The sequence below is a fragment of the Alligator sinensis genome, unplaced genomic scaffold (assembly GCF_000455745.1).
Source record: "Alligator sinensis unplaced genomic scaffold, ASM45574v1 scaffold861_1, whole genome shotgun sequence".
Classification (NCBI taxonomy): Eukaryota; Metazoa; Chordata; order Crocodylia; family Alligatoridae; genus Alligator; species Alligator sinensis.
The window spans coordinates 1,826,810-1,846,958 of record NW_005842153.1 but is presented as its reverse complement, the minus strand read 5'-3'; the positions used below and the strand labels follow the sequence as shown (position 1 = coordinate 1,846,958).

The following is a 20,149-nucleotide window of genomic DNA, read 5'->3' as shown; positions in this document are numbered from 1 at the left end:
TTAAAATCCTCCACTGAAGATTCCAAAGCCTCCCTAGGTGATCTGTTTTAGTGTTTACCAACCTTTAAAGTTCTTCCTACTATCTAACCTAAATTTCCCTATTTATCAGTGTAAGGCTTTTACTGCTTGCCCTGTCCCTTGCAGCCCGAGAATCATCTTCCATCATCTTTTGTAACCATTTTTAAGGTATTTGAAGACTGTAATCAAAACCTTCGCCCTCAACCCCCATCCCCAAATTCTCTCTTCTCCAGACTAAATAATCCCAGTTCTTTCAACCTTTCCTTGCAAGTTATTTGTTACAACTGGCAGTAAGAAGTCAGAACCATAAGAGCCCAAACCCATAAACACTATACAAATGATGGTTTGTAGTCTTCTGATACAGATGAAAATTTTTGCACAGGATTAAAGGAAACAAAAGGAATATTATTAGCTCTGAAAGAAGACCCAGTGAGGACCAGCTAGGCCTGGAAAGGTGAAAAACACGCTGCTAAAGCTATGGAAACTTTAGTGTTCTGGAGTACAGCAAGAGACAACCAGATGTGGGAAGAACTAGGTAAAATAAAGACAATAAAGGAACATTTATACCATAGAAAAGGGCTTGACGCCTGTTCAAAACAGGACTGCACAGAGCAAACAATGTGGAACATGGCAACTGAATCTCTCTCATGCAGCTCCACAAATGCTACTACAAAAACTAAAGACTGGCAGCCGTCTCTATTTTACAACAGACTAGAGGCTGGAACAGTGATTACAAGGGAAGGGCTTGAATTCCTTCCATCCTGCCTTCATAGTTTCATAGTAGCTAGGGTCAGGAGGGACCTGATCAGATCATCTAGCCTGACCCCCTGCCACAGGCCTTGACTCTGTACAGTCCCTTGCACAAAGTCTAATCGCTTGGGCCTAAAGAGATGAAATACATGCTTAACAAGTGCAATGTCAAGGTGATCAGGCATCCAGGATACATAATTTGGCTAATTCTTCCACTCGTAACAACCAAAGCAGCAACAGCCAACAAATCAATATTTGCAGCTACCTGGCTGCAAACCTTATGTAGTTATTAAGGGTTCATTATAAATAGAGTTTATAGAAGAAGGGAATACTCTGCCCAATCTAGATTAATATTCAAAATATAATTTGCAGCTTCTGTTATATTCATAAAAGAGCAGAGTGATGCTGCTTCCTGAGGAAAGACAGTAATTGGCTTCCTCCTGGAGCCTTTCTGACTAATTGATAATGGAATGCATCTACCCCGCTCCCTCCATTAGAGAATCTAGTAACCCATCATTTTAAAATGCTGAATTCTCATTAAAAATAAAGCGCTGAAACTCATCTTCTACAACAACAAAACAGCCAAGTGGCAGCGAATGTTCTCAGCATCTTTTTCCAAAACAGATGTTAGAACATGCTGATGAACTCTCATATGGAAAAGAACATTAGTTACAAGAATGTCTAGTAATAGCTGGAACAGAGGCACTCTTGCTAATAGTGGTCTGGTGCATAGGAAATTTTTTTCCTAGTCTGTTCACAAAATTAGCTATGCATTTTGAACATTAGTAATTAGTCAAGAGACAGGAAGGGAAAAATAAATAGTGATTAAATATTATTACATAGATACATGGCTGCCTCAACTTAAAATTTCACTTCTTGATCATATACATTGTCACACTCCTTAGGAAAGGTCAGTGTGTTAGTAATTTCTCCAGTCTACTGAAAATAAATATAAAGAGAGATAAACAAGTTAGGGATAACAAAAAAAAGTGAAACTGAAAACAGATAATCAACCATGAAATATAGATGACACATTTTTCTTAAGTAGCGCTACATAATCGTTACACATACTTGCCGAGTACTTTCTTCAGGGGCAGAGCTACACTAGCACTGTCAAAGGCAAAAATACTTTAACAGGTAAAATACTTCACGCTTGCTAAAGAAATATTTACTCAATGAGACCTAACTTTAGGCACAATCCTACTGAATTAAAATAAATACTAAAACAATAAAAAGTTACACACATCAGTATTGCAGCCTGTGTGCACCCATTTTCATTTTTCACAAATGATTTTTTGACCTTTATTTATTTTTTAAGAAATCATATTTGCAATGTTTCCAAAAAGAGACATTTTGATTAGACCTATTATAGACTGCAAAACACCAGCTTTCTAATGTGAAAGCCCTAGAAATTACACTTTAAATTGCTGCTAGTCTTCTTTACAATACATACAATTTAATAATTTCTTTAGTAATGTTTAATCAATAATTTGTACCCTCTACAACCCCACTTTGTTTCCCTCCAATTTGGTCTATATTCAGAAGCCATTGTTCATGGTATGATTTCCCAGGCCTGCAACTAATAGATGCTCATCAGTGAGCCTCACCACCTTTTTATTTGCCAAAATGCATAGGGGAAGCTGGCACAAAGTTACTGTTTGAACTCTCTTGTACCACCTTTTACCACTGTTTAAAGTGCCTGAGAGGTGAAGAAGGACATGAAGTAAATACAGTGAGGGTGCTCTTGGATGGACGGTTTCTAAATGAGGCACACAGTCCAGAAGTTACAGGAAGCTATGGGATTAAGACAGCTGTGCAAAGGCAAGCAGCCACTATGTACTGTAGATCTTAGGGGAAAAAAATTACAAAAACAAAAATAGCTCACCCTTAGGGAATTAACAAAAAGGGGATGGAATCTACCACTAAGCCCTTACCCCCAAAAGTTGCAAAATTGTTTTCAATAACTGCAAAATTGAAAGCAAATGCCATGAACTAAATCTTACTAGATTTTCACGCATTAAGATGTATTCCTCTGAAGTAGTAGTTTTACTATTTTTCAAAACAAAAACAAAAAAAACCTTAAATGTTTTGGTTGTCTATACATCCTAAAAGCAAAGTGGTCTTCATATTATTAATCAAACTGTTAACATGGATTGATACAATCCTGATAAAGAAGAAATATATTGCATATGTTAAGTGCAGTGGTCATTACTAGTAGAGTCAATGGCTCCTCTTTCAGGTAGACTCTATTCCAGCCAGCAAGCAGTTAAAACACATGTGTAGCTTTACTTACATGAACAGTCTTATTGAAGGTAAAGTTCTTACATCCAAGTAAAGTTATACCTGCTTTTAAGTGTTTACATGATCACGGTCATAGTCTACTGCAAGTCAGAGAGAACGGTTAGAATAAATAGTTGCCTGGTGTGAAAAAAATCTGCGTAGGGTTATAGTAAAGCCCTCTTACTTGCCAACAAATATCAATAATTTACCACAGGCATTTAATCAGTACAACATGTAAAATAAATTGGAATCTCACAACTGTATTTTATTTGTGATAAGTTTGCCTACTTCTCACTGACTGCAAGACTGACTGCATATGTTCAGGAAAGCACGTGATAACTTTGTGGTTTATACCCAGTTGGTACAAGAGTGTTTCAAATGGGTGGGGAGGGGGGGTGTAGGTGGCGGGACAGTGGGAACAACTATTTTCTAATTGACCCTCCCCCAGTAATATCCATTTTAACCACTTAAATAAGTCAATACCATCCTTTAGATTCCATTATACCATAACTATAAACTCCCCAAATAAAGCAATTGCATAAGAAGAAAGGATTCAAGCTACAGTCATTACAACTTGCCTTTGAACTTTTATTTTTAATTTTCTAAATTATTTATTACTATTTACTATATAAATCCAAAGCTAATGTCTCTGAAGGTTCAATTCCTTCAGGTGCTAGATGACCGGAGTCATCCACCTAAGTCAGTACACATGCTGCACTGATGGAAAGTACTTGCAAAGCATGGAAGGAAAATTCAAACTCAGGAAGTTACTTCTACTGCACACTGCAGGGTGGGATCGGGTGTGTCAACACAAAGGGGCTTTCATTTCTCTCACTTTGTTAGCTGCAGTACCAGTGGCTTGTGCTTTTCAGGAGGTCAGACTGGATAATCATAGATTTGAAGGCAGAAAGAATGCTTCTGGAGTTCAGTGAAACTCCATTTAATAGATTTTAAGAGGACAAAAACATTTCAAAACAAAACAAAAACCTCTTCTCCCTTCCCCTCCACCCACCCACACTTATTTCATGATTTAAGAAATCTTTACTGCATTTTTGGTGCTTGGATACCTACCAGATAAAATTAAAAATCTCTCTCTCTGAAGCATGCATCTCTAGCAAGAGTGCAATACCAGAACTGATTATAGTTTTATCTGTTTTAGTCTTCTCTTTCTTTTAGCAAAACAACACCAACATGGTGGGGTACTAACAAATGTTGACTTCCCTCAGGGTGGGAATGTCTACACGCTACAGTGGTTTGGGAAATATGAAATTCCCATGAACCTCTGCCAGCTTAAACCCTGTAATTGTAAGCTAGGGAAAAACAAAAAACTTAGAGCAAAAGGCAGAACGGAGGAGAGAGAAATAAAACTAAAATATGTTAGTTAAGAGAGAAAAATAAGCCCAACAGAACAACAACATTAAAAAAAAAAAAAAGCAGCACAGATAAGGAGCCCTGTTTCCAGAAGAGTTGATTCAAAACACAGCAAAAGCAATGAATAAGGCCCAATTACTTGAACAAAGTTACAAAAAGAAAAGCATTTAAAACTATCACTTTTATCTTGGTCATAAGAACTCTGATTTTGAATTTAAGATCTAATTATGTTTTGCAGAGTCACAAAAAGCTTTTAATCAATAAACACTAAAATTAATTGTTGTTAAAAAACAAGCAAAATAGTAAGTTATTATTTGGTTTGCTCTTCACAAACCACAGCGGATAAATTTTATCTCGCTAGTTATTTTCACAGGAGATAGGGTATATAACTAATGTCTGAAGTATATACACTTAAATATTAGGGTAAAGCATGACCTTTCAGCTTTATATTTATGCAATTTAAAAATGTATATGCAAGTCGAATCTGAACCAAAAATACAAGAGGGAAAAGGGAGACACCAGCCGGTTAAGGAAGGAACTAATCAATAGTTGCTTCACCTGTTTTTCAAGACCCCAAAGTATCCATTATGTTAAACAAACAGCCTAGTTATAACCAGGATTCTGTTTAATCTTAAGAACAAATATCAAAACAGATGTTTGCTGGATGTATAAATGCTAATATATGGTCTGAAGGAGTAGAATACCTTGTCCTCCATATACTTTAGTATAAGTGACCTACCATTATATCAAGCAAATAGTTTGGGTATTGAATTTACATTGACTATATAAACCCACCGGTGATGGTTATCCTTGTGCCAACTCCAGAGTCTACAGAACTTCTCTAGAGTACCAACCCTAACCTCTGCTGAACAGCATTCATGTCTCTCATGCATGGGTTTTCTATTTTTTAAGATGTATACACTCAAAAAATGGCTTAGATGCATCGTTCAGATGGATAATATATAAATACCAAGCAGCTCCCTCTTTAGGGAGCTGGAAAGCAGGACAAATGAGTGTGGTTACCAGGGCTGTGTGAAACAGCACCATTTCGTTTCATCTTCCGTTTCACCATTTTGAAGGGACAGTGCTTTGTTTCGTTCTGAAGCACAATTCCGTTTTGTTCTGTTGAAACTGTTTTGCTGTTTAAACGCGTTTCAGCCATAGGCTATAATGGGGAATCATGAAAATGCCTACGACTTTGTCATTTCTTGCCTTATATGGATGAAAATTGCAGGCATGGCATGAAGCCTGCTGAGTTTCAAGGAAATAGGTACAGGGGTTCCTGGGAAACTGCACCTCAAACTGCTAAAAGCAAAACTTGTGTCCCTTGCCGGCAGTAGCAGCCTCCTGTCATCCCACATGTGGATCTAGGGGCCCGCATGCTGGGGAGGGCTGCGGAGCTGTGCCAGACTCCTCCCAGGGGCGTGGGCCCCCAGATCTGTGCATGGGATGACAGGAGGCTGCTGCTGCTGCCTGGGACCAGCGCTGGGCGCAGCCTGTGCCAGGCACTGGGAAGACTGCTACTGGCCCCAGACAAGAGTGGCAGCTTCCTGTCATCTTGTGCGCAGATCTGGGGGCCTGTGCCCCCACTAGGCCTGTGGGGCTGTGCAGGGGTGGGGGGGGGAGACTACAGTGAATTTTGGGGTGGCAGCAGCCCCCCTTCCATCACTGTGGCCTGCCCTGAGTGCTGGGGAGAGCCTGGTGCCACCCCTGCTGCAGCCCCGGGAGTGGCAGATGCTGTGCCAGGGGGTTCATGGCATGATGCAGTTCAGCAGCTGCAGGCAGGCAGCATCCGCTGCTCCAGGCGCTCCAGCAGAGGTGGCACCGGGCTCTCCCCAGGACTCAGTGGCTTTGCTGGGAGGGCAGGTTGAGCTCCATGGGGCTGGTGGAGCCGCTCAGAGTGCAGCCCTGGCTCTCCCCGCCTCCTGCCAGTGGGCTGCACTCCGAGTGGCTCTGCCAGCCCCACAGAGCTCACCCTGGGATTTGGGGGGAGAACCACTGGCCAGGGCTGTGCTCCGAGCAGCTCTGCCATCGGCTCTCTGCTGCCTCCTGCCACCAGGCTCAGCTCCATGGGGCTACAGAGCCTCCAACCACCAGGTTGTGCTTGCCAGGGCTGTGCTCAGAGCCAGGGCTGAGCTCCAAGAGGCTCTGCCAGCCCCATGGAGCTCAGCCTGGTGGTAGGAGGTGGTGGGAGAGCCAGTGGTGGAGCCGCTCGGAGCGCACCCTGACTGGGAGGCTCTGCAGCCCAAGAAGCTGATCCTAGGGGCAGGAGACAGCAGAGAGCCACTGGCCAGGGCTGCGCTTGGAGCCAGGGCTGTGCTTGAAGCGGCTCCGCCACTGGCACTCCCGCCTCCTCCTGCTGCTGGGCTGAGCTCCATGGGGCTGGTGGAGTCACTCAGAACACAGCCCTAGCTCTTCCCGCCTCCCGCCACCTGGCTGCTTCAAAACTCGAAACGTTTCAAGTGCCCTCATTTCGTTTTGAAGTTGTTTCAAAGCCTTTTGTTTCATTTCGATTTTGCTGTTTCGAGCTCGAAATGTGTCAACACAGCTTTGAAACGAAATACCCGTCGAAATTTCGCACAGTCCTAGTGGTTACCCAAGAAGTTCTGCTGCTTGTCAGGTCTCTCACCATTACAGGGATAACTGAGATTTCACACAATTTTCTCACAAAGCTAATTTCACTGGGTAAGCACAGCAAAGTTATATTTGCTTTTCTTAGTGTCCTCCTCCTCCTAATCAGGAAGGGAAGAATTTTGTATCAGTTTACATCTTGGAGCAAATGGAATAAGCTTTCTTTACCAACTATGGAAGTATAGCCTGCAATCGATGTGTATGCAAAAACACTATCAACCTCAAATGACACTGAACATTTGAAATGACAGCATGAAATTAAATATTAGTGCCTCTGACCTTGTAGTTCTAAGGGCAGTATCAGATGCTGATATTCAAGCACTAAATATTAGGCAGAAAACATTAAACATTAACTTGCTTGGCAAGAAGAGAACCAGGACACTACTTTACACCAATACTCATTCTACTACATACATGCAAACTGTATAAAATAAGGAAAGCAATTGAGAAGGAGTCGCACATTGTTATCAGATGACAGAAAAAACATCCAGGCCGCATCTAGACTAGGGCTGTCATACGGTATATGGCATCGTAAAAACATGCCGCACATTTAGATGTTTTCCGCACTGTAAGGGTATGCTGCCTGTGCGTGTGCTTCTCTGTTTTTTTTTTTCCTGTGGGATATACAGGGGTGAAAAAAACCTGCAGGAAAATAAAAGCAGAGCAGCATATGCACAGGCAGCACACACCACTCAAAAGCCAGTCAGGCCGTGTGTAGCAGAATTGCCACTGCTGCAGCCCCGGGAGGCCCCCAGGATCCCAGGTAAGGATGCTGGAGCCAGCCCAGTGCTGGCCCCAGGCTCCCCTACCCCACCAGGGGTAACTTCCTGCATGCCAAAGCGCACATGGCATGGGCATTCCCCAGGGTCAAGCAGCGGTGGCACAAGGTACGACACTGCTACTGGTCCCCCGGGGAACCAAACGTCTGCATTCGTATGGATGCAGCCTCAGTGAATATCCAACGCTCACTTTTTTCCAGTGAGACGCAAAGATTTTTCAATATAGGAAAACTGCTCAGAACACCAGTATTATAAAAGTAGTATCCATGCTTGTATTTAAACAGGGAATTTCAACATAGTACATTTTGTTGCGTTAGCGGAATAACAAAATCTCCAGGGAAAAGATTTAGGTCATGTTCTCATCACATAGCAAGAAAGAGAATATCAACCACTGTCATCCTTCAAAAAAGGGTCATTTAAGAAAGAAAAGAAAAGAAACGTACTTGTGTATGCTACAAATGCCATCAGACTTTAGATGTATCTAGACTTGCTGTCACATGTGATTGTAAGTGTTAGCCAGATCACCAGCTGCAGCAATTAATTTCAAAAGGCTTGGAAGCATTTTAAATAAAATATAGTGCTTGTGAAAGAAGACTAGCTGCTTTTGATACAAGTTCTTTATCCAAAGAATATACAATCTTCCCAATGTCATCCCAAAACATGTTTCATCACTGACCTGAAAAAAACAATTCTGAGAAAAGAAAGAAGTTCATTTTTCATCAAAATTCTTGTCCTCTCTAAATCTGGTATGTTTTGCAAGATTAGGAAGTATATATCATATATACCTGAATCCAAGATTACCTTGTATTTCAGATGATCCCCCCCAATAATGAGGATATTTTTATATAGGGAAAATGTATACGTTTGCTGTAATTTTCCCTGTGTAGAATCTAATTATTGAAATTTGTCTCCCCCACTTCCCCCGCAATGGGAATGGAGTGGAAGGGAAGCAGTAAGAGGATGGAGGGTGGGCATTTCTGCCTCTTGCCCCTGCCTGCACCATCACTTGTGCCCCTGTGCCTGCCCCTGACCCCCTGTGCCCCCCACTACAGCTTCAGGTCCCCCTTCCTTCCCTTGCCCCTTTCTCCACCTCAGCCCTCTTGCTTCTGCTTCCTACCCCCGCTCTCCACCCCACCTTTGTTCCTCACCACCCTTACCCCATCCCACTCTCCACCACCCAGATTTTGCACACTCCCCCCCCAAACCACACTGCCTACACTTACTCCAGCAGGCTCTGTCCCTGCTCTGGGTTAGTGCACAAATCATGCATTTTCTGGCCCCAGTCCAACTCTGTAGCAGCAGTGGTGGCAGCTCAGATTAGGCCTTGGAGCGACCACAGCTGCTACCGGGCCAGAGCAAACACCTGCTTGGTTCCTCAGCCTGGAGCAGGGACACAGCCAGGTGGAACTAGAGCCAGAGCAAAGGTAAGCAGCAGGCAGATGGGGGAGAGGAGGCACCCAGGGTTGCAGAGAGGAGGGATGATGGGAGAGGCAAAGAGCAGGTGAGGTAGAAGAGGCTGTGGGCCCATGGCTGCAGGGAGGTGGAGGAGCAGAGGTAGTGGGGGGCAGACAGCTGCTACAACTCCAACCCTGAACTTAGGTTGGGGCCAGAGCCACAGCTGCTGCCTGCACCCCCCACCACCTCATGCTCAAATCCAAGATGAGGGGCTTCCCCTCACCATGTTAAATTTTGAGTAAACACAGTAGTTCTTGAACATCTTTTCACGAAAATATGCCTACCTGTGTAGAATGACCTATTCTACTACTCTGCTTTAACATTTACTCCCACATTAGTCTGAAATCCCAGAAATAACCAGAACTACTTTAACTTAAAGAATGCATTCTCTTACTTTGTACATGGGAATGAACATTAGCTTGTTTTTTTTGAGTGCAAGCTATTTTTTTCTTTGTCTAGTTTTGGAACATTGGATTAAGGAGAAGATTGGTTTTGTATGCATTATGTATTCTAAAGTTTATATCTGAAGTCATTTGAGAGTCTGGGTTTTAAGTATAATTCATATATTATACACACACGTGTAAATTTTATTCTCTTTCTTTCTTTCTCAAGGCCTGAAAAATCAAAACCAAATACCTGAACTGCAATAAGCAACTTGTTTTATAAAATAAGCAACAGAAACAAGTTGATACAAAGGACCAATGAGACAAATGAACAATGAATAGAAAAAAAAAACTGTTATTCATCAGCTGTATTCAGCTGTTATGGCAACTGAAGTTGAAATAGGATGCAAACTATGGGAAAAATATGAAAGAGCAAGTTGTTTCAAGTTGTTATAGCAACTGATATTTCAAGACAATAACCAAGTAAATATTAACCATCATCTTGAATTTATCCTCAGATAGTCATAAGAACCAGCCTACCTTGAAATAAGACTTTAAGAAAGAGGAAAAAGATCTCACCATTATGATCATCTCCTTGCTATTTATTATCATGTTACATTAAGTACAATATTAAATTACTGTAAGGTGAAACACGATGGCAGAAAGTTCAAAGGCAGCAAGGAGAGGGAAACTTTACTGGAAGTAGGGACCTACTTAATTCATGGATTTGCAGTTTTTACGAAAACCAGGAAAACCAGCGGTATCTGTGATCACCAGGAAATATTCCAGTGGCTGCAATTTCCCACAAAATTGACCCTGCCAAAAAACTCAGTGTATTATTCATATAATATGCTGTTTTAGAATCTCTCAATCCATATCACAATACTTGGACAACGTGGCAATCTCTGCTGCCACTATCATGTGCTTCAGATACTATCTGCAGTGATGGCGAGGCCTCTCTGCAGCAAGGGATGGGACTACTGGGAAATACCCCTTGAAATTGGCCCTTGATGCTACAAGCAAGCCATAAAAATGGTTTGGTCTCACCACGAATTAAGTATGTCCTTAGTTAAAAGAGAAAGTTTAAAATGCAACTCAAAGATGTATGTCTACCTTCTCTTTCAAACTGTATGAAATGCCCCCTTCTGCTGTCATTGGATGTTGTTATAATCCAGTGGTGCTCAACCTTCTGGCCTTGATGAGTGGCACGGGGCCTGCAGGATGGATCTAATATGGGGTCATGGTCCTGTATGATCCTAATTGCCAGATCATCTGCCCTGTGAGTCTCCCCATGGGACCAGAAATTTGGTGGTGGGCAGGCCATGGCAGTATTAATTGCTGTGGCTTCCAGCAGTTGAACACCATGTATACAATCATTTACATATTTTTATTTATTTATTTATTTATTTTTACACACATTCTATTTTAGTTCCTAACCCATATGCACCTTGTCTTTTATTTAAAATGATCAAATATTTTTAAATCCTCTAGTCTCCTTAGGTCCTCCTTTAAAACCAAGTGAACCTGACATAGCAATACTACTGATTATCCAGAACAGTAACAATTTACCACAGGCACTACATGTCACAATTCTTACTTGAAAACAGAACAATTACAAAGAACTATGGCCAATTTCTCCTTTAAAGTTACAACTATTTCCTTATGCCTTATCTCCAGAATTATTTTTCCCCTGAAAAATTTAACAGAGCATTATTACATACCATGTTATTTAGGTGTGAAAATAAACACTCTACAAGTAAACAAGAGAGATTACAAGACAAAGGGCACAAAAGCTCCTATACCTCGTTAAGAAAGCTACAAAATGCTATACACTATGCATACGAAGAAGCTTTGCAGTAGGATGACAACTTGCAGCGCTCTAAAGCAAACTCAAAGTAAGACTTAGTTTTACATTTTCTTATGTGTGTGGACCTTCTGCATGCTTAAATGGTCATGTCTACCCAATACAAAGCAGAAGAGATGCCCAGGCTACCTGAGAGAGAGCTAACTTGGGTAATACAGGCAACACAGCCATATTAGTACGGTGCTAGGGGGACCTCCAAAGAAGAAGGCTCCTAGCAAAGATTTTCTGAGACTATTTACATGCTATGCTGTAAATGCCAAGAAACTACTTCAGAGAAAGAACAGGCTACCATTTGAGAACTTCTGTTCTGAAAACTACACTATTAAAGGCCCAGTTCTCCACCTATGCTTCAATTAGGGCTGCACAAATAGAAATTGTTTCATAACCTACAGTTTGTATAATTTAAGTGCGTAATGCTGCAAAAGTTTCAGTGAGTGCATAAACTGAATTCCCCTGTTTTCCTACAACTGTTGTAAGGAGAAATTAAGAGCTTAGATTTTCAGTAGAAATATTATAAAAAATAAACAAGATTCAATTAAGGGAGTAATATTTAAGATGCAACTCCTTTTAATTGTCCAGTGCCGCACACATATTTATTTTACTAGTTATTTTCACAAGACAGAATGTAAATCTATACATAGGGTGTAGGATTTATGCAACTGACAATAAGTCAGGCAATTCTTTGTGGATTGGTAGGTCCTCAAGTAAGATACTAATCTTGGACCTTTTAACAGAAAACAACTTTAAAACTGAGTACTGGAAATGTTACCTTCAAAACAAAACAAGGAAAAATACCTGGCTAGATCAGTGATTCTCACCCCAGGTGCCACACCACTCTAGGATTTTTTGAGATCTTTTCAAGGCTGCAGCAGGGTGCAATACAATGTTAGCACTACTAATTTACGTTTGCAAACACGGTTCACAAGATAAACCCAGAGACAAATAGAAACCACAGTTGTGGTCTCCGAGTTCCTTGCAACAGAATAACATTTCTATTTTTTTCACCTTTTTGACTATGGAAAGCGAAGAGCTGGCATTTTCCGAAGGGTGCTATGAGTCTATCCATGGAGTGCCTCAAGTAGTATCCAGCAGTACCAAGTCTAAAAAGGTTGAGAAGTACTGGGACTAAATTATATATAGTGGATTAAAAAGTCAGACCTTTAAATTTGACATTATTAACTAGGTCAAGAATAAAACAGGTAACAGGTAAAGCACTAATCTCTCCTTATACAGAACACGGATTTACAGGAAACTAGCAGTAAGATTCAGTGATCTTACAATCCTGTGAATGATGAAACATTTCAGAGAGGAATGTCACAACTATGCCTGGCATTAAGTTCACATGAGTTGGAGAGGGCACAATAATAGTAAGCTGGAAACAGAACCCTTTAAAAATAGCCTGTAGGATAGAAACTGACAGGGCTGCTGCTTCGAAAGGCAAAACATATTGCCACATCAATAGCCACTGAAACTGTCCTCTTTGACTTTGCCTCTGCTCTTTTCAAGCTGGAAAAATACTAGCAGCAAAATACACTGAAATCTTTAAATCCAAAGCTTCAATACCAACACAAATCGGACAAATTAGCAACCAAAGTTTAAAAGCTGAAATATCGCCCCTAAAAACTCTCAAACGAAAACATCAAGAAACACTGCACTGGTCTGAATTTATATGCTTTTACTAGAAAATGAAGATGCAGTCTTTAATAGCACTACTTCTGGACTTAGGCAGCTACCAATTACTGGTGGGACCAGAAATCAATGCAGAACTAAGCTGACCTGCAGTAACACAGGATAAGGCTAGCTACTTTCCTAGAAGTCTGTAGCTGAGCTTCCCCAAAGGCCATAGTAGCAGACTGCCACTATGAAATTCCCCTTGTGTGTGGAGAAACCACTGCTGACCATGACTGCTACTGGTTTGCTGTTAGTAGCTCAACAGTGAGGGCTGTGCTTCAGTGCTGAGAAGGTGCAGCTGTGCTGGGCCAGAGAGCCTGTCAGGTTGCACGGTGATGTCGCCCCTGCCAAATCAGGCCCACTGGTAAAATTCACAAATGTATTCATTAGACCTCACACTTTGCCTCAGAGTTCATCAACAGAACAGTATATTTCTCCCTGGTACTGCAAGGCTTGTCTGATCACTGGGGATCCTGGTTCTCTCTTTTTAAAAATCCCAAATTCTTTGATAAAAAAAATCCAAATGCTGTCATTAAAACTCCCCCTCACCATGGGGCTGCAGCCCGGCCAGACTAGCTCTGGGCAGGAGCCGCCGCCATGACCCAGTGAGTGGGACCTGGCATGGAAGGGAGCACCACGCTGTCAAGGTTAGGTATGGCAGTGTGGAGTTGCGCCCTTGCAGCCGCTGGATGGACAGGGGGTGCCTCACCTTGGCAGCCATGATGGCGTGTTGCTCTCACCCATGCTGGGTCTTGCCTGTTGGACCGCAGAGGCAACTCCTGCCTGGACTCCTGCTAGTCTGGCCAGGCTGCAGCCCCAGGCTCAATTGTGGGAACAGAAACTGCGGGAGGCACATGCCCCCTCCCCCCGTCCTCCTCCTAACATATTGCCTGTACTCCCCTCCCACCATAGGCTTATCTGGAGGAAGCTATGGGAGCTGCTTTCCACCCTACTGCCTGGTGGCCATGTGCATGTGTCCTCGCATATGCATGTGGTGCCTCTTGTGTCCTGCTCCCCACAGCCCCAAACAGGAACTCTATCAGCCTGCAAGTGGAAACCCGCTGTTTCCTGCATTTTTCACTTTTAAAGGAGAAAACCCGTGTTTTTCCATGGCAAATGGAAAACCTGGATCCCTGCTGATCACCATGGGAAGTAGGACGGAGTCTGGTCTGTCCATGATGAGTTTTAGAAACTCAGCTCTGTTTAAGGTAACAAAGATCCCTAAGGATTTTAATGGTATTGCAGTTCCTCCTCTTATTCTTGAAGACTTCACTTATCCACTATTGTTTTAGCTTAAAATGATGTGGACAGAAATGTTTAACTCTATCCTAAGTAGAATAAGAGTAGAGTGTGCAACTGAAGAACTGTAAGGAAGGTATAGGTGCTGCAAGCCAAAGTTGGATGCTTCTGATCATTACATGCCTCTTGTTATAGGCTCCTATGCATAAAGTCTATGCATAAAGTCTACCAAGGCAAAGGCTGGATGAAGAGGTGGTCTATGCATTATGAAGAATAAGAGAGGAGCCCCTTTAAAGTAAAGCATGTGCTTGTGCAACCATTTCACTAGGAAGCGATGCAACTCTCCCAACTAACATCTCAATGAAACACATCAGAACAATTTTTCTTGACTCAGCCTAAAAGTGCAAACATGAAACCAACTAAACTGCAGCAGAAAATGCCTAAAGTACTGACAGGCTCACAAAAATGTGCAAGTGTGTGTATAGAGCAGGGGAGGGAAATTATTTTGGGCAGAGGGCCGCTTACTGAGTTTTGGCAAGCCATCGAGGGCTGCATGACAGGCAGCCCAGGGCAGATAAATGTTAATTTTCTAACTTTTTTAGGGTCCCCGTAGGCTAGATAGAATGGCCTGGTGGGCCACATCCAGCCTCTGGGCCGCATTTTGCCCACCCTTGTAATAGAGTAAAAGGGGGTGGGGCAGAAAGCGGGAGGTGGGGGGGAGGAGCCACAGCACCTGATGAAGTGAATTTGGGTTCATGAAAACTTATGCATCTTTATAAATTAAATGAGAGAGAGCACATCAACACTGCCTTCTGACTCAGGATGGAATCACACAGTGGCCTAGAGAAAGCAGACTTCAGGAGGATCATTCTATAAAGCAGCACATAATACTCACTAGTAAGCCTTTCTTGTACTCAATTCCTGCCTGGATTTTTGTATCTCAAGTACTTGGGTCTCTAACATAGGGTCAAGTGTACCAAAGAGATCTGTTATCTGGAGGAAGCTCCTGGTCGGGTTTGTAGCAACTTGGATGCCTTCAAAGGTCGTCTCCCACAAACCCTCCAAAATTCCATACCACGTTTCAGCAGCAGACTCTCCTGTAGAAGTCCAGTCCAGATTATGGGGCAGGGCATGGGTATATTCTTATATGTCGTCTTAGTCCTGAGGTTGTGTTTGTTTTGTAGCATAACTGGCCTTTTCCCTGGGAATGCCCCTTCTACACTTCATCTGCAGTTATAGCTACCCATAGATCTTGACATTTTAGTGGCTGCTGTTCAGATTGCACTGACCCATGTTTCTCTCATCCCGTGACTCTGGGAAGTTCAGAATCTTCCCAGAAGGGCCACAAGAAGTACAGCGTGGCTGCTGTAATGGACACACGACACTTGGTTTGCATACTTGTCACAAGATGCAAACATAAAGGGATAGACCTGGCTGTGACCCACCATTTGAGCAGTGCATCACATCTAGTCAAAATGACCTCAGAGCACTAGAGGGCATACAGACAGGTGAATCAAAGTGTCAAGTTAGGCAGTACAAGATAGAGGAGTTACACCTTATTCCCCCCTACCCTCCTCTCCCCACAAGGAGTACACCACCACACATCTTCAGAATATTCATCTTCTGAAGAGGATCAGTTAGTGAGATAATATAATTTTAAGAAGTTATGGGGATGTAAGGCAAGTTATCCCTCAGCAACTAAAGTTATTTCTCTTCCTCCTCCAAAATAGTCTTTCCAGCATAGACAAAGCCTTATTTATATCTACAAGCAAGAAAAGTTGCAGTCTGAGAATACACCTCTCTTCTCTCTGCGCGTTTTTAAATCCAATCACAGGCAGCAGTTAATTCTACGACCTCCTGTGACAAAGAAGTTCACAGAGCAACTGTATGTGAAATAAAATACATTTTTCTTTTCTTTTTAAAAATTTACGTCTTGTTAATATCACAAAGGGAATCTTTACTGAGTATATCTTATTAATAAGTTCAAAGAGATTTTAAGGCCAAAGAGTTTAGCATTCCTCAAAAACCCGACTTGCCAGAGAGTCACATTACTCACATTAAACACTCAATATTACAAGAGCTTGTAACTGGAACAGAGTAATTGTAATTATTTGGGTCTTTTGAGGCAGGAAGGATAAGTTTAGCATAACCATATTGGGTACAACCCTACTCAGGCTGAGCCCATTCCCAGTGGGCATAAAAGAAATCTCTTTTACAAAGTTCAGGGCCTTGCCACACACAAAATGTGCATGCAGGCTTAGTTCCAAAATCAAGTCTTACATACACTAACATTAGTCCAGAGAAACCCCACTGGAGACTGTAAAAATTTACACCACTGTAACTGGGCAGAATCTTACTGCTTGTCTTCTTATACACTATAAGTGTATACTTATACACTTCTTTTATACTTTGTATACAGCACAGAGGAACTAAGTACCTTCTCATTCCACTCTTAAATCCCTTGTTATTTTTTAATGCAGAAAGACAAAACACAGGAAAACACATTATGTCAACAGCTGGTTCCTGAAGTACAGGAGACTTAGCGGTTATTTACTGGCTCAGTCAGCAACAACATACAGAATAACAAAATTAGTTAACCATGCATGATTCATTCTGATCTATTTAGAATCAGCTGATCTGGAAAGAAAGAAGAAAAAAAAAGATTTTTTTTCACTCATTTGCTGACTCTTTGACCTTATTTACATTTAAAAGTTTTTTCCTTCATTTTTTTCATTAAAAAATTATCAATGTCCTATATTTTGTTGCATTTTATAATGCTGCTTCTGCTCTATTGTTTGTTCATAGTTCAGCACCTTAATCTGGGAAAATATGCTATAGTGAGAAAATATTTCTACTACATCTGAACTTGTATTTTCCCTTAATTGGCTGTAGGCATTCTGACACCATTCTGTGTTCAAGATCAACATTACTGCATAAAATGGGAGGGAGAAATTCTTAACAGCAAGATAGTCTTATGGCCACCAAATTATCCCTCCAGGATGACAGCTTTGGCACAGTGAAAGTAGAACAGTCATGATCAAACACAGTGGACCATAAAACATGTGGAGGTGTACTCCTGCTGGGCATGGCTCCAGAAAAGCCTGTCATTGCTAGTCTGCAAAAAGTTCCTTTTTAAGAGGGAAAGTTAGTCCTGGTCCAGTCAGTGTTAAAGGCTGAGCTCTTCTGACAGAGCTTATGATATTTTCCTGGAACACGAAACAATAATGTGAATGGCAATCAGAATGACCATGGTAAAATTTTCTGCACTCTTTAGGTAGTGGAAAGCATATAATGAAGCCACTACTTCTGTCTTTGTACCCATCTTGACTATCTCATCTACCTGCACACACACGCAAGTGAAGTTCTTTTAAGGGTGTTGTTAGATGGACAAACACCCACGTGATCCACAAGATAAACTCTAGAGATTTCAAATATGAATCCATAGTGTCAAAAACATTCTGACCTATTAAGGTATTTCTGAGCTGAGTTAGGCAATTTAGAATCTGCAAGTCAAACATTTTGCCACTATGAAAATGTTAGTTGCGTAATGGATTTTCACAATGAAAAGTTCATTAACCCATCTATTTTTATTGCCTGAGTGGAATATGCAATTTCACCATATACCATCAAATCCATAACCCGAGTAAATAAACTGTAAAATAAAAATAATTTTTAAAGACTATTTGGGGGAAAAAAACTACTGTATTATTGTAAGAGTTTACTGTGGCTTTAGAAAACCCTTTAACTTAATACCTTGGGAAAATTATGAGATTTTCCCCAGTAGTGCAACATGTGGTTTTAAAGTCTAGGTTAGTGCTAACAGTGAGAGAGAGGCTGGGGATTGATATTTGATATTCTGACAATATCAACCCCCCAAATAAACAAACAAACCCCCCCAAAACCTTTTTTCTACATTTTCTTCCATGCTAAATCTGATTTCTCAGAATTTTGTTAGGAGAAAAAAACACCTTATCAAAACGGCCATTCATAGCATGGAGCATAATAAAAACGATACTGTATGTGCAAATGCAATTTATCAAAAACTTTGAGCTAACAATGTGTGGTTTTATATCACACACTGAAAGCTGTCTTATAGTAGTAGATAACTGCATAACAGACTTTTGCCCCCACCGTAACGGATTTTTAGCCTCAACGTAAAGAAAATGCTTAAGAAAGATCATGTAACTTGTTTTGATCTGTACTTCCTGTCTCATACATGTGGTTATTAATATAGTGCCATTTTGAACCATTTTTAATGGAGTAACTTATGCCTCAATTTTATCTTGCCATTCAGATCGCTCATTAGCTTAAGTCATTAAACTGAGGAAATTGTGTGCTTGGCTGCAGGAACTGTAGAAAACAGATTTTAAATGGCTTATCCAATTCAGACAGTGTTCCTTTTTTTTTTTTTTTTTTTTTTAAGTGACTCTCGCTCTAAAGTGATCATCCTTAAAACTGGTTGGTTTTCCTCCCCCTGGATACTAAGTGACAGAACTTTAATTTGCAGGAGGGATACCAACAACCTCTTCCTTTCCCATTCCCCCCCCCCCCCCCCCCCACACACACACTTCAGCCCTAGTGTTCAGGTTCAAGGCCAAGTCTCTTGCCGTGGAAGCAGAGGAAGTTAAAGAAAGGAATGCCAGCCTGCAACCTACTCTGACCTGCAGGTGGACCTGTGGCTCGAGGATTGGGCTTTCATGTCACCTCAAGACCCACAGATGAGCCGTGGCAGAAAGCATCCTTGTGTGGAGGGATCGCGGCCACCGACTCTCCAGACACATAACCAAAGAACAAGACCCCTGGCACTGAACCTCCCTAAGCTGGCTTGCCATCTCTCTCTCTGCAACACCTGGCATGTCACCTCATTCAGATGGGCTATACTAACCTATTCTTGAGGTAGGTTGTCACTGGCCCATTCCCATTGCGTCTCGGCCTTTTTGTGACTAAGATCAAGTGTGACTGGGGGCATCTGAACCCCAAGGCCTCCAGGAAGAAACCTGGCACATCACGGGAGCTAGAAACCAGGCAAGCGACCGCTCGTGTCATGGGTGGCTGGGACTGTAAAACAGCGGTTGGTGGGCTGAGACAGGAGGCACCCGGCTCTTTGCTTTCACTTGCGGACATTGCAAGATCTTTTATTAGATCAACTAAACGGCTGGGAAATTTGTTCTTTGCAAGCTTTCGGGCACAGACTCCCTTCATCACTTGCAGAAATGCAAAAAATTCGAGAACTCTAGGTTCCAAACCAAGACCTTTTATGAGACCAACTGAGAAACGGCAAAAAAAAAATCATAATTTGCTGCACGCTTGCTGGGCTCACGCGCCCCTCATCAGGCTCAGGGGAAGCTCAAGATGGTAAAGAGTCCCCCTAGGTAGGAAATATGTAGGGCCCAAGAGTTGGAGACGGTTGCACTCCTTTTTGCCTCAACGCCCTGGCTGCCACATGCATCCCTTCGCCACTCGGGCTTTTTTTTGACTGTGAAAAAATCCCCAGAGCAGCTCCCAGACCCTGCCAGGTATTAAGGCAGCAGCTCCCTCTCTGTCCCTCCAAGGCAGAGTTTGGATGATGGCTTGCACAGGACGGCGTGCATCCTGCTTCAGGCCGGGGGCGCCCCTCCACCGGAAATCTGTGCCCTCAGCAGCCAGCCGCGCTGCAGGTGCCAGCCCATGCCCCAGGGTGGGGCGCCCCCCACTCCCAGAGCCCCTGC

General features: G+C 42.2%; 1 protein-coding gene across 1 annotated transcript in view; it reads right to left on the bottom strand.

Annotated features, from left to right (window-relative positions):
• Positions 1 to 20,149, bottom strand: part of FAM241A (family with sequence similarity 241 member A) — a 54,674-nt gene that overhangs the window by 865 nt on the left and 33,660 nt on the right. The gene's annotated exons all lie outside the window — the stretch shown is intronic.